The 14,193-nt window shown below is 42.7% G+C and overlaps 1 protein-coding gene and 1 long non-coding RNA gene across 8 annotated transcripts in view; one reads left to right on the top strand and one right to left on the bottom strand.

The window, feature by feature from the left end:
* Positions 1–1,257: 1,257 nt before the first annotated feature.
* LOC112991557 (uncharacterized) lies at positions 1,258–13,312 on the bottom strand. Its single transcript, XR_003261328.2, has 4 exons — positions 13,166–13,312; positions 12,066–12,170; positions 9,201–9,371; positions 1,258–7,197 (listed from the first exon to the last, which is right to left on the bottom strand). It is a non-coding gene; the product is annotated as an uncharacterized LOC112991557 (long non-coding RNA).
* A 184-nt stretch (positions 13,313–13,496) lies between these two features.
* Positions 13,497–14,193, top strand: part of MPPED1 (metallophosphoesterase domain containing 1) — a 63,094-nt gene continuing 62,397 nt past the window's right edge. For 3 of the 7 annotated variants that reach the window (XM_064516715.1, XM_064516723.1, XM_026114090.2), the window contains exon 1: positions 13,511–13,627. The gene's annotated coding sequence lies outside the window, so the exon portion shown is untranslated. Of the gene's footprint in view, positions 13,628–13,670; positions 14,170–14,193 lie in introns of those variants that run through there. The other 4 variants (XM_064516709.1, XM_026114091.2, XM_064516744.1 and 1 more) reach the window with 2 other exon arrangements.

Raw genomic sequence — 14,193 nt, forward strand, 5'->3', positions numbered from 1 at the left:
AAGATTTTAGTTGCGTGGGGTAGCCATTTAAAGAGTAGAAAAGTCAATGCTATTTAAAAAGCATACAAAAAGTGAGTGAGTGAGTGAGTGAAAATGACAGATAAGAATGGAGGAATTATCAACTTCAAGGAGAGAGGGAATTTTGTGTGGGAAAAATGAAGATGTAAAAGTAAAAATAAAGGTAAAGAGTATATATTTAAATTTAATTGGCATTTTGATATTCAGGGTGAGATTTCAAATAACAGCTGATCTCAAAGTGATTGCAGGAAAAGGTCAGAGAATGTAAGTATAGGAATACACACAGTCATGAGCTTGGTTGTATCTGTATATATGCACAGCGAACACATATACAGGAAAAGTAAAGGAGACAGGGAAGACACCATGGATGGAGAGGAGCCACTGAGTAGAGAACAGGACAAGAAAAGAGTAGTATGAAAGCCCCTGAAGACCACCTCAGTCAGAAGCAACTCTAGGAGACCTGGAATCTCTTTGAGATTGCAACAAGATTAGGAATTAAGACAAAGAAGCCCACCTTCCCTTTGGACTTCAGTGCCAACAGTGAGTGGTCTGCATGCAGTAGTGGAGAGGTGCAATGTCATATTGCACAGGTTGTGCTAGAGAGACAAAAAAGCAATGGAGTCAGAAGGAGCAGGTGGTAAGGAAAATGCAAAGGGTTGAGTGTTTATTTACATCCTGGGGGGGGGGGGGGGGGGCGGGGGGGAGGCCAGAGGGGATGAAAATAAGTTAGTGAATAAAAAGGCCAGAGCAGGAAGAGAGATTCTCCCCATAAATCAAGAAAAGGGACAGAAGAAAATAAAAAAGTGGAGGTGAGAAGATTAAAGTAAGCATGAAGTGGAAAGGGGACAGATGCTTTGAGGTCAGCAAGGAAAGACATCTTGGGGTCTCATTCTCAAAGGTAATATTTGTAGGGAAGAGAGACCAATATCTGGCTTGAGAGCAATTTAAGCAAAGTAACAAAAGCCAAGCCAAAACTTTTCAGCTAAACTTCAATGCCCCAGATGAGATTACCCCATCTCCTCTCTATTGAAGCCACTCTTTTAAGAAACAACACAAGATCAGGTGTGAGAAGAGTGTAACTCCACAAAATGGATATGTGGTATTTTCTGTTAAAAGAAATGCAGTTTTCAAGACTGTGAGTGCAAAAGTATGTGTAGTTAGCATTCTCCCTCGTAATACTATATAAATAAGGTTAGCTTACCCGCCTACATACAGTACATTTAATGTGTTGAAGACAAATTGATTCAATAAATTCTCTTGTCATAGAAAATAGTGAGAACAACATGTTGGTGACATTGAAACAGTAAAAGATTGTATTCTAAATGTTCCAACATCTTTGACACATTATTTTTGAGATTCTAACATCACTGCCATGAGATTCCTATTTTCCAAGCTTAAGAGTGTCATCTTTCATGCTTTCTCTTGGCAGTGTAAACAAAAACAGTCCCACTTTGGACTTTCCCCTGTGTTTGTTCTGGTTCCTTGACCTTATTGTGTGGGATCCACTTCTGCCTGTGCCAGTACTTTTTTTTCCATTGTCCATTTGCAAGTGACAAGAAGACAAACTGGATCCATGTGCTGAATAAAGGATAAAAACTATTTTCTAAACCAGCATAATTATTCTGGCAAGTAATACATAAATGCTATAACCCCTCTTTCCCATTCAGCCATGAATTTGGGCTTTGCTGGTTGTTCTGGTTAGGAGGAGAAATTGGTGATGAGTCAGCTATTTCTCTGATGCCAGCCTGCTTCCCTGAACAGAAGAGGACTCAAATAACAGGGGACTGTGTCTCTGCTCACAGTTCCAGTCATCTCTGACGGAGCACTCAACCTAAAATCTCTTTCTTGGCTTTTTGTTAGGACCTTACTCCCAGTACGTGTTCATTTTGCATACTTAGCTTTCTCTTCTGTGTTCTTCATATGAATACATTGCTCTCCCTTCAGGAAGATACCCACTGAAGACTCTATGGCCACATAGTGTGAATTCCTGAGCAGCCCTTTGCACCTTTGGTTCTGGATGGTGAGTTTTGGATTGGAGTCCTCATCACTTCTGCTGCACAGTTCAACGAGGCAGCTTTACAGCTTCTTATGACTTTCCGGAAGTGAAAGGCAACAATTATGATTCGATTCAAGCCAGTTCATAGCCACGTCTCAGTAATTCAATTTGCCCATCATTGCCATTCAGCCTCAAAGGTTGACACCTTAAAGCCACCTCCAAAAGGAAATAAAAATAAAATAGTCTTCATAGAAGATTAATTACAAATTTTTAATTTTAAGTAGCTGTATCATGTCTTTCTGACAGAATATTTTCATCTGTTACTCCAAACCAATTTTACCTCATTGCACATCTCTTTCGAGTTTTTCCTTCCCTACCCAGATTTCTTTCAGGCTACTTGGAGGGATCACTGACAATAGGCTCCTGAAGGATGGCTATTGTGTGAGTGGGAATTACTAGCTGAGGCACCCAGAATGTTGTTTGCTAATGGAGAGGTTTTGTTACTGAAGCAGCTTTTGCAATTTCAAGGTTGACAAATACTCTCTCCAATTTGGGATGAAAAAGGGTAAGAGAAAAAACTTGCCACTGGAAATGCTCTTAGATGGACATTACAGGTAATTTGGGGTTCAGTCTTGGAACTAAACTGCCTCTTTGACACTGCTTCTTCTGTTCACATCAGCTCTATGTAGGGACCTATCCAAGGTTTATCCAGTTTAAGGTTTCCACCTCGATCTGATTGAAAAAGTAGGATTTGTGGTCCATGGGAAATTTGAAGGGGCTTTTAGAATTTCATTTCAGTCCAAATCAAGTCTAAGGGAGATATTTTCAGGAATTCTCATGAACTGGAAGTTCCCCAAACTGTTCATCTGCTTGGTGATTATTGCAGCTAAAATGAGCACTGATTTCACAAAGCAGTGATAGGGACTCTCAAATTCCCACTTTGAAATAGTTCCATCTGTGACTTGCTCTGTGGAGAGGACACTGTAGTCTTCAAAGTTTGCCACAAACTCAGGAACTGCCTTAGCTGCAGTGAAAGTGAACAGGGCCTGATATGTTTCTAAAAAAATCATCCTTGTTTCAGTGGCATTGTTTTTACTGAAAAGAACTATCATTTGTGGCACATGCGGCAGTCCTGGTTTCGCCAGTCACACAGCGCTGTCCTAGTCCATGTGGCCAAGTTTCTCTTGAATCTTTGAATGAAAATGAGGATGTAGAAGGGATGGTGTACTGTGGGTCTTGTCCTGGCATAGCCAGGACAGCACCCACATCCAAGAGCTGGGAAGTGCTCTTGGGTCACACCCTAGAGGTATCAGGATCATGCAGTCATATTTATCAGAAGTTGTCTTCAGATACATCCAAGCAAGTGTGAGACATTTCAGTTTCTTCTCTGGGAATCTGAAACTTCTGCCTGACCCACATCATTGTCACTCTAAGGGAACTCCAGACAGAAGATCTGGAGAAGTGTCTAGCCTCTAACCAAGAGTGAGGAAGAGCAGGGTAAACTCCATGTTTTCATGGCCTGCTCTAAGTTTTCCAAAGGAATGGGAAATGCTGATTCTTGCCTTTATGTTGCTAAGGAAGCCTGCTGAACTGCCAGCATCCACTCTGAATTTCCCTATCATCTCATCAGAAGTTGGCTGCACTGAGATGGTACATATTTAATCTATTTCCTATAGTCTCACTAAACTACAGAAACACTTCTGAGTCAAAATTTCTTCCCTGACCTGTGTATGACTCACCCCCAAATCCTAAACCTAATTGATTCTCTCTGATCAGTCTGTCCCACTTCATGCCTTCCTAAATAAACTTTAGGCCATTCTGTGAACTAGTTCAAAGACATCAAGCAAATAACATTTACCAGTCCTTATTCAAGAACATCAGAAAGATTTGCTCAGTAAGTATAGTCCTAAAATACTGCTGCACAGAGCAGCAGACAGAAGATCCCTCCTATCCCTCAAGCTTCCTTGGCCAGTTTTTCTACATCTATTTTGTACTTCACCCAGTAGAAATCACACCACTGTTTGCAACCCCTCAAATATCCAGCAGTTTTTAAATGATGACATTACCTGGCAACCTTTTTTTTTCCCCAGTGGATCTAGAGCTAGCTAATAAAACTTGTCATTTGCTCCTTTTTGCCCTCAGTATTTTACCATAAACCCTGAACCGTCCCACTGTGAACAGTTTTCACTGGGGTATTTTAAAGAAGAGATCGTATCTCAGGATAGCTGTCGCCAAATGCACACTGTTCTGGTATCAGGTTCTCTCTGTGGGAATCGGTTGGTTTCTCTGGAGTCCCTATAGCCACTGTTCGACTGGATTTGCAAGCTGAAGGAAGACAGGAGACAAGCATCTCTTTCCAAACATGCTCATTCCCCTGAGCAATCAGTTCTTTGTTCCTTGCTTGTGTAGACTGGCATTTGCAATCAATCCAGTAATGAAACTATCTGGACAAAACATCAATAGCAACCAATGTTATGCCTCAATCCATGCTTTCGGGTTACTACAAAACCATAGCACCTCAGTTATTCTAATCTGTGGATAAGTTGCCCCTCTGGTTTTGAATTTGAAGAATGGCTGCTGGGGTGCCTGGTCTGTTCTGATCACAAGCTTTCTTCCATACAGATAGTTTTGAAAATATTCTATAGTTTAATCACTGGCAGAGCATGCAATGATTTTTTCCCAGGAGAGCTTAGCTATTGACTCTAATAAACTGTCATCCTCTCAAGTCATTTACATTCCTGTATCGATACTTAATCCATAAGCACTGGCATCTGTGTCTAATAGAAAAGGAGATTTGAAACCCTGGTAGGTTAACACAGAAAAAATCAGAAGAATCTTTTCATCTCTGAAAATACTAAATCACACACTGACCATTGAAATAACATTCCTTTCCTACCCTTTTTATGCAAATGTTATGTAATATTGTGAAACACACGAATAAGCCTCCTCTAGTAGGATTAAAGTCCCACAAAACTGTGAGTCTCTGTGGAACTGGCTGGTGTTCAAATATCTTAAGAGTAGAATTTCCCTCCTCACTGTTCTATGTGCCAGAACTAAATTCATTCTTTTCAAAATAATTAATATTTCTTTGGGTACAGTAGATCAGCAGCCTTGAGCTGATCCCAGACTATTTGTAAATATATCTAATTTTGTTCAAAGATACTAGCATGTGCCCAGGGTATTATCTAGCTGTAGTAAACAGGCCAGGAGGAGTTCCTGGACCAAAGCCTTCTCTGGTGGTCTTTCAAATATAGTTACCTGCTACCAAATCAAAGGCCATCATATTGAATTTCCACAAACCTCGTCTGCAATAAAATGTTTTTTTTTGTCTTTTCGGCCAATTTCCATTAACAATCCTGACTTAATATTCAGTGTGAAAAATCAGATTAAATTGTTACAGGGTCTGGGGAATCATCTATTCATGGTCACTCACAGAAAGCCCTTTAAAGGGTTCAAGGTAGTTTCTACACAGTAACCAATTCTGACATTATTTTTTTTTCTAACAAGAATTATGGTTGAAGCACAGGAACAGCTGAAGGTTCAGCTATGCTCTTCTGATATGTTTTTTCCATGTCCTTTGTAGCCTTTTCTTTCCTTGCTTCCTGGCAAAAGAGGAGGTGGCTGTTTGATGTGCTGGTTCTCCTGCTGACAGTGTGGAGATGGCTGGGAACACTGCAACCTCGGTCTTTGCTCAGTCAGGGAAAAAACCTTGACCCTTAACCAGAAGGTCTTTTGGACCATCCTCCAGCTGCCTGTTTAAAGGAGTAGTACCATATCAGAAAAATCTAACAGAAACCCCTAAGTCCATCTCACCTTCAGTTTCACCCCTTTAGTGTTCTTCCTATATACTCTTCTTTTACTCCAGTGGCTCAAGTTTTACAAGTATCACTTTTTTCTTTTTACTGTTTGCTTCATGTTAGTCACATTATCAAATGTACAAGAATTCATTCCTCCTTCAGATCTGCTAAAAACCTAACACATAAGATCCTGCTGTAAACTTTGTCCAAAAACTGTTTTCCACCAAAGGTTTCTTCTGCTGGAAGACTAACATAATGTTCAGCTGCATTTATTGTTGCAGGACAGTTTGTTCACACTGGTAAATTACTTGCTTCACACAAACAGATCTTTAGAGGATCAGCCACAGACTGGATTTATAAGGTACCACCTGTCAATTGACAGTCACTATTAGTCACCAAAAAAGGCACAAGCAGACTCACTCTGAGTCTGCTTAGCCAGGCTGATCTAATAATTGTCATGTTTGAAGCTATGTCCACGTTGGTTAATAACCAAGCTCCCATTCATGTTGCTCAACTGCCCAGTTTTAAGTATATGCTGGGATGGGTCCTTGTTTTTCCATGCTTTGCCCACTAATTATTGATGTCCCTTTTTTTTGAAATGAGACATGCTGTCACTAGACATTTTTATGCTGTAGTCTGGCTAGCTGTATAAAAGGCTTTTTACTTTTTTTCTGCTGTCTGCATTTAGTTGAACCATTTCTTTGCATTACTGTAAATTTGCTTTCTCTCATAAACGAAATGTATTATTTTTACTGATAGTTTGAAAATGAAACAGACTCTAGTCCCTTTTCCAGCATGTAAGCTAGCTGCAGAGATGTGTTTATAGAGCTCATGACAATCAGTTCTCAGCCTCCTTATACGTGCTTGCTTCTCATCCCGGACCACGGCTGCAAAAAGTGATGCATTTATGAGCTCAGAGCTCCATGGGTAAGTTCCAGTGCCTTTCTGGGGGCCTCTAGCTTCCTTCCACTCACCTTGGTCCAGAAAAACATATAGAAATTGATCTACTGATAACTTACTGTACTCCAGAAATGTTCATTGGGATCTGTGCATTCTGCAAGTCTCCATAATCCTCTGCAAGTTAGCTGAGGTCTCTTGTTTCTCTCGCTTCCTGACTCTCGTTTATCCTCTAGCCCCCACAAACTTTAAACCAATGGCCCAGGGCTCCCTCGAAGATGAAGATAATTCCATCTCTTTCTGGTGGGTGAGTTGTGTAATGCCATCGGAACTGGATGTGTTGTCCCACATCCCTTCTGTTCCTTTTTCAGCTGTGCATTTGGGTGATGAGGAGGAGGTGAGCCGAACAGGATTCCCACTGAATCTTCTCCTTCAGAAAGAACATCTTCTGCATTTGATGACCTGGGACATTCCAGAAATCTTCCAGGCCTTTTTGAGTAACAAGAAAGTTAGGAAAATGATGTAATTGCTTCATGTTGATGCAGAGTACATGTGTCATTCTGTATCTGTCACTAAGGAGTTACAGGAGAGCACAGCCATCTCCTCACTTACGCTAAATGAAGCTGGAGATAAGGGGCCACCACTTGCCTGGAAGAGTGGCTGGTGGTGGGAAGAGCTCTGGAGAGGGGACCTAGCTGCCGGGGACTCCTGTGCTGGGCCGTTGTGGAAGGCTCCTCGAGGAACAAGCTTATGGGGCCAAAGAGGAGCTGGCATCACACTGCCTGGAGCAGGTGTCCCTTTGGGCTGTTATGCAGAGCCTGTAGTCTGCTAGAAATTCAGACAACCCTACCAGGGAGATAACAGATCATTTGAAGGAGAAGCTTATTATTTCCTGTACGCTTAAACCGAAGGTGTAGCAGAAGAGGAAGCACTTGAGGCCCTCCACCAGGCTGCAACAAGGCAGCTATTCAAATATTGGCCTTATCATCTTACTGAAGGTCAAACAGAGCTGTTGTAGTAGTGTTAGGAAAGGAAAGGAAGAGTCTTAGCTCATATGTTTTTCTCTAAATGGTAGATACACACTTTCCTGTACCTCTGAATTTCCTTGTCAAGATGGGTTTATTTGACTGCATTTTGTGCTTCTGTGATTTAATTGTTATGTTATTAGGGTGAGTAAAATAAAGCTGCAGCTTTTCTTTTGCTGTATTAGTGTGGTTTAATTACATTTGGGAAAGGCGAAAAGGAGAGTGGGAGCTTGCCAACATTAATGCTGTCTGTCATTCACAGCCCATTGATGACAAGGAGTTGAAAGCTTGGCAGTTACTCTGGTAATCAGCAACCTGGCTGATGACGAATGGAAAAGATTATGTGAAATTTCCTGAAAGGGGGAAAAAAAAGAGTTCTCCAAAGAAATAAAATACAAAACAAGAACAAAGGGCAAAAAAACCCAAACCCCAACTTCTAAATCCAACACTAAATCCTTTTTATAATGTTTACATGAAAGACACTTCATGAAACAGTTACAATAAAAGAAAGATTCCACTAGTAAACTGTGTTTAATGTCTATAAAAGGGATCTGTGTTCCTAAAATAGGAGCACAAATATGTCTACTTGATTGTTGCTAAAAGTGATTTGGAAATGGACTTTTTACCCGTAGCTGAAGAATATGTATCATTGGTAGAAAAAATACCTTTCATCACTATGGATGGCATCTCAGTTATATTTCTTAATTTATTAACACTGAAAAGAAACTAATCGTTAGAGCCATTCCAAATATATCGCTCCTGATCTTTCAAAATATAAATGCTTTTTGTTTTCTTCTTTGTATTCACTCTACTTAATTTTCTCTTTTTAATACAGGAGAATGCACACTTATTTCATCTTATTACTAGTAACATAGGGAACTGCTATTCAGACTTAGATATATTTGTAATACTTCAGCCATCAACACAGTAGTAATCTTCAAGAAGAACTCCAGTAAAATAAAACTGGGAACTACATCAGTATTTAAGAAGGAGAATAAATTCTATAGTAGCTATTTGGTTTTGCTGTAACCTGTACAATGGATGATTTGTGACATTTCTCATTTGTCTTAATTAAAATCTGAATATAATTCCAAACCCATTTTTGGCATCTTTGGTATGAAACAATGCTGACTTCTCTGAGATTTTGTGCTGTCATTTTTCTGTAGCTGCTGGATATACCTACTCAATTTCACACTTCACATAATTACTCTTCAGTATTCCAGACTTGTACCTTTAATTTTGCTTGTGATGGGCAAGGTAAAAAGCTCTATGATATCTATAGTGTTACTATACTATAGTTTTATAAATAAGAAAAGCCTGTAATTGAACAATGTACAATTGTTTGTTCAGTATGTGAGCAAAAGTGAGATATTTTTTAGTCTCTTCTGTTGAACACAGCATAACGCAAGAAAAAAACAAATGCCTTTTAATCATGATGTTAAGCAACTGAGGCAATTTAAAGCTTACCAGCAGGTAATGTTGACTGTGCAGGACTGTGAATAGGGAATTTCTCTTTCACACTGTTGAACAGATACATCACTATGTGGCTTTGGGCTTTTTTCCCACAGGCAATGTACAGCAGTTCCACATTTTAAGATGAGTTAGAGGGAACATCTCACCACAGTTGAAAAAAGATCACTGAGATTTAATGGAAAAATACATATGAATATGAATGATTTGACTGATATATTTAGTGCTAAGAATTAGCTATATATTTATTAGATTAAAAAGATAATGCATGTTAAAGACCTCCCCCCACTAAAGAAATGACAACGGAATATTATATTTATGTATCAGATCCAGTTTTAAATTTCTGTGGAAAAGATGAAAAAGTCAGCATAAAAACCCCATTACATATTTTTTATGTTAGCAACAAAGTTCAACTGCCCAAATAATAGGTCTCTTCATTGTCCAGCAATGGGTTAAGTTGCAAAATGTAAAACTACTTTGTAGACAAGGTTTCCTGTGTATGTCCTTTTCTCCATGGGGTGGTTACGCCCAGGCACAACTTGATGTTTTTCTGTATTTGTCCAGTTTTCATGGTCATGCAGTAATGCATCTAGCTGACTTGTATGCTATATATTCAGGAGTCTTGGCTAAGACCACCCTGAATGTATAGCTCAGCTGTACTTGCACATGTGCATTAAATCTGACCCTTTAGGGAAGTATCATTCTGTGTATGAGCAGAAAGTCAGACAAGTCTAGGAAGTATTGACTTAGTGCGTATGAATGGACTAGCTCTGCAGTGAATGCACAGGAAGTCTGACAGGTCAAAGCAGCACAGAGGATGGGAACTGGATAACATAAGAGAGGATGAGCAGCAGATTTCAGAGCTACAGGCAGCCAGTCAGTTGTGGTCTACTGTTCCTCTTCTGCAGTGACACTGTGCTGACAGAAGTCGACGTGAGCCCTTATTAATAAAATCAAACTGCCTGAGATTCACAGAAGATCCTAGAGTAGACTAGATCTGTTCACTTAATGCATGGTTTTAAAGCACAGATTTAAAATAAATTTTACATAAATAATTGTCAACCACCAAACAGCCAAATGAAATTAAAAAAGAGCAGAAATAAAGTGATGTGCTGTTATATGGGATTCTCTTTTATCTACTGATGAGATCAGATCATTTCTTCCCTTATCACTTGAAATTCATTTTTGTCATTTGCTACATAAGTGAAGGTTCACATAACAACAATTTCTCTTGTCAAATGTGATTAGGCAAAAACAGGACATAAAAGCTCTTCCACCTTTCACTAATCATCCCTTTGTACAAACAAGGGCAACTAGTTAGGGTTTTTTTGCTTCATTATTCCATGAGCTGGGTCAAGATCCCATTACAAGTTCTGACTAACTGGAAAATGTATTATTCCATCATATTTCCAAAAAAATCATTATTAAAAAATCAAGCATTATTTCTGTTGATATTTTATCTGCATCTACTCAAAATATTTGAATTAGAGCTAACTTAGGTTTTATCCTTGCTGTCATGTAAACTGAAGTAACTTAAGATAACACATCATAGATGCTTGCTGCCAAAGTTCTGAAGATGGTGATGCCACTGAAGTGACTGAAGCGACTGGCTAAGGAGATGGAACAGGATGCAACTGCTTCAGGAAAACAATTTTTGAGAGCTGCAGCTTCTCCTGCAGACAGTGTGAGTAACTTCTTTGTTTCAATTCATTCGAGTAGTTCAGTTAATACTATTTAACTCAAAGCTGAAAAATCAACTTAAAAGTTGAAAAAACAAGATTGCCTATTCTCTTCCTTCAATCTACAACTAAATCTGAGAGGATAAGATCTACTTTCTCTGAGATTGTGAAGGACATGGTTACTAAAAGCTGCCAATTTAATTCCCTTTCTATAGGTGATTATTTCAGTTGTTTCATAAAACATTTTAAAATGCAAACATGCTTTTGAAATGCATCAAGGACATTTAAGGTAGACTAAGGTCTTAATTAATGAATAATTTAAAATGATGCTATGTAAATTTTAATTGAATGGCTGTTTTCATACAAATAGAGTTTGACATACAACATAAGTAAAAAACTAAAAATATGAAGTATTCATTATTTTGTAACATAATAAAGAGTAAGAAATTAATATTCTGAATAAAAACTTCTAAAGCTAAATAATTAAATGTGTATAGGTATAATATCATCTCTTTGCTGGAACAGACTATCTAAAGAGCCAGATTTAGTAATACTAATCTGTTGCAAATTTAGGTTTACATGTTAAACAAAAAATGAAAATCAGTTTCTCTTTGGAAAGACAACTAAAAAATAAAAAGTAAAAAAACCCCTAAGATTAAGATTTTTCTGCTTGTTCTTTTAAAACATAATAAAAATGAAGGATTTACATGAAACCACTCTTACCATATCTGGAACATTTCATCACCAATTTTAATATTAAAGACAATAATAAATAAGAATGGTACTTTGCAGATTTCCTTTTCTTTTGGTAGGAATTTATTACTGAGATTTCCCATGGGGAAACTATACAGCCTCAAGATTTCCAAAAAAGGGTGCCTGTAATTACATTTCTAAGCTTGTATTCAGGCATCTGAATAAGTGAATTGATTGTGAATATGCTCTGCAGCTTCTAATAGGTCCTAACCATTAGGCTGATCAAAAATTTTTCAAGCATATTTATATTGTTGTAAAAATGCTGACATATCAAAATGTAAACTTTCAAGATAAATACATGTTTTCCCAGTAATAGAAACTGTATGGGCGAGTCCTCAGGTCCAGTTTTCAGTTTCTGACACACAGCCAAACCCCATATCCATCTGCACACAGAGCCGACAAGAGCTCAGTGGGTAGCAGAGATACTCACCCCATACATTGAGGCCTGAGTTCAAGTTTGGCCTCTGCTTTGTTCTGCTGGGCCAGTGTGAGATGCATTCCTTTATTTCCTCCAGAAAATGTCCTTTATGTCATTCTGTCATAAAAGAAATGCTCAAATGTCAGTGCTCTTTTATAGAATGGATTTTTTATTTTCCAGCTCAACATTTAAAAAAACCACTGTTTTATCAGTGGTAAAGTCACTGTGCACTAAAGGCGGCCCTAAGTCTGCTAATTGTTGCTAGATATCCAACAGACTTCCTTGCCTAGTAGGTGATACTGGAACAAGCGTGTAGGAATTAAATTTATTCTGGGAAGGATTTCACAATGTTTCATTTTAGAATTGCTTGACAATTGCGCAGTAAGGCCCATTCTGTGTAATTTGCCTCTCCTCAATGTATGCATTTAACTCTCCTGCTCTCCACTCATAATATCATAGGAGTATAATATTATATATTTATGATTCTTTCATGGCCTGATTTTTGAAGTGAACAGAAGCTGTGCATGCTCAGTACCTTTGAGAAATACAGCAGAGGCTGGCAGGGAAGGGGCCTTCCCCTCCACCGCCACCTACAAACTTGCCCGGTGCCCTGCCAGCATCTTTAGCTGCATCCACCTGCCCCCGAGCCCACAATGGCCACCGCTGCCACTTCGGGAATGGGGCAGCGCCTGGAGGGGAGGGAAACTGCGGCCCCCGTCGCGCTGCCGGTTCCGGGCGAAGGGACAGCGGCGCTGGCCGGCGCGCCCCGCCCTCGCGCCCAACGGTGGCCCTCGCGCCCAACGGCCGCTCTCCCGCCTAACGGCCGTCCTCGCGCCTAACGACCGTCCTCGCACCTAACGGTCGCCCTCGCACCTAACAGTCGCCCTCGCGCCCAACGGCCGCTCTCGCGCCTAACAGCCGTTCTCGCGCCTAACGGTCGGCGCGACAGGCTCCTGCCGCGGCCCCCTACAACCCCCACCCTCGCCCTGACGGGAGGAGGAGGGCCACGGGGCACGGCGGCCCGGGACACCCCCCCCCGCCGTCGCCCAGCCCCCCGGAAAGGCCGGCGGGCGTCCCCAAGCTCGCCCCCCTCCTCAGAGCCCTGGCTCAACTCTGCCCGGGGCGGTCCCGCCGGCGGCCCGCGGGCGCAGGGACGGGGCGCAGCCTTCCCCTGCAGCCAGGGGCGGCCCCGCGCCGCCCCGCGCTGACCCCCGCCCGAGGCGAAGCGGGAGGGCGCCCGCCTGCCCGCGCCTCCGCCGCAGACCGGGCGCGGGGCGGCAGCTCGCCCCGGCCCCAGGCGCGGCGGGGGCCATGGAGCATCGCGGGGCCCGCCGGGCCGGGCCGGCCGCGGCCCCGGCAGCTCCGCGCTCCGGCGGCGGCGGACACGGCCGGCCGGCGGGGCTCCCCGGCGGGGCGGAGAGGAGGGGAGGGCCGGTGGGGGGGGATTCCTGGTCCCCCAAAGGAGGTGGGGGAGGCGGGGGAGGGGAGGCGGGGGAGGGGAGGCTGGGCTCCCGGAGAAGGAGGCGATCGCTCGCACAAAATCCTGCGTCTTCAAAGCAGCCCCGGCGGGCAGGGTGAGTATTTTGTCCCCCCTCAGAGCCCCCTGCCCCCCGCGGGCATGGGGAGCGGGGGTGGGACCCGCGCGGCCCCCGCGGTGGGGTCTGCCCCCGGCCCCGGGCGGGGGGATTGCGCGCAGGGCCCGGTCCCTGCCGCCGGATCGGTTCAAGGCAGCTAGGTTCAAGCCTCCGCGCTGCCTTCCCGGCTGGGGACTGAGGAGACGGGGGCGGGGGGGATGGGGCTGCGTGTCCTGCCGTGCGAGGGTCTGAAACCCCCCCGTCCCCCCCACTTCCCACCCCCAAGAGCGTCAGGGTTTTGCTTCTCCCAACCAAGCCTCCCCGTGGCTTCTCTTTGCTCCTTAAAAAAAAAAAAAAATGCCCCAAAGCTAGAGAGTGAGGCAGTCAGCGGGGAGTGGGGGGGAAGGGCTTCTCTGAGGAGCAGGAGCTGGAGAGAGGCGGAGGGAGAGCCGCCGAGGTCCTCGCAGCGCCCCGCGCTCTGCCTCAGCGCTGCTCTGCCGGCGCCTGCCGCCCGCCGGGCTGGAGGCAGGGGGTGTGTGAAGGTAAGGGCTGTCAGCGCGGCTTCG

This window comes from Dromaius novaehollandiae, chromosome 1 (assembly GCF_036370855.1).
Source record: "Dromaius novaehollandiae isolate bDroNov1 chromosome 1, bDroNov1.hap1, whole genome shotgun sequence".
Classification (NCBI taxonomy): Eukaryota; Metazoa; Chordata; class Aves; order Casuariiformes; family Dromaiidae; genus Dromaius; species Dromaius novaehollandiae.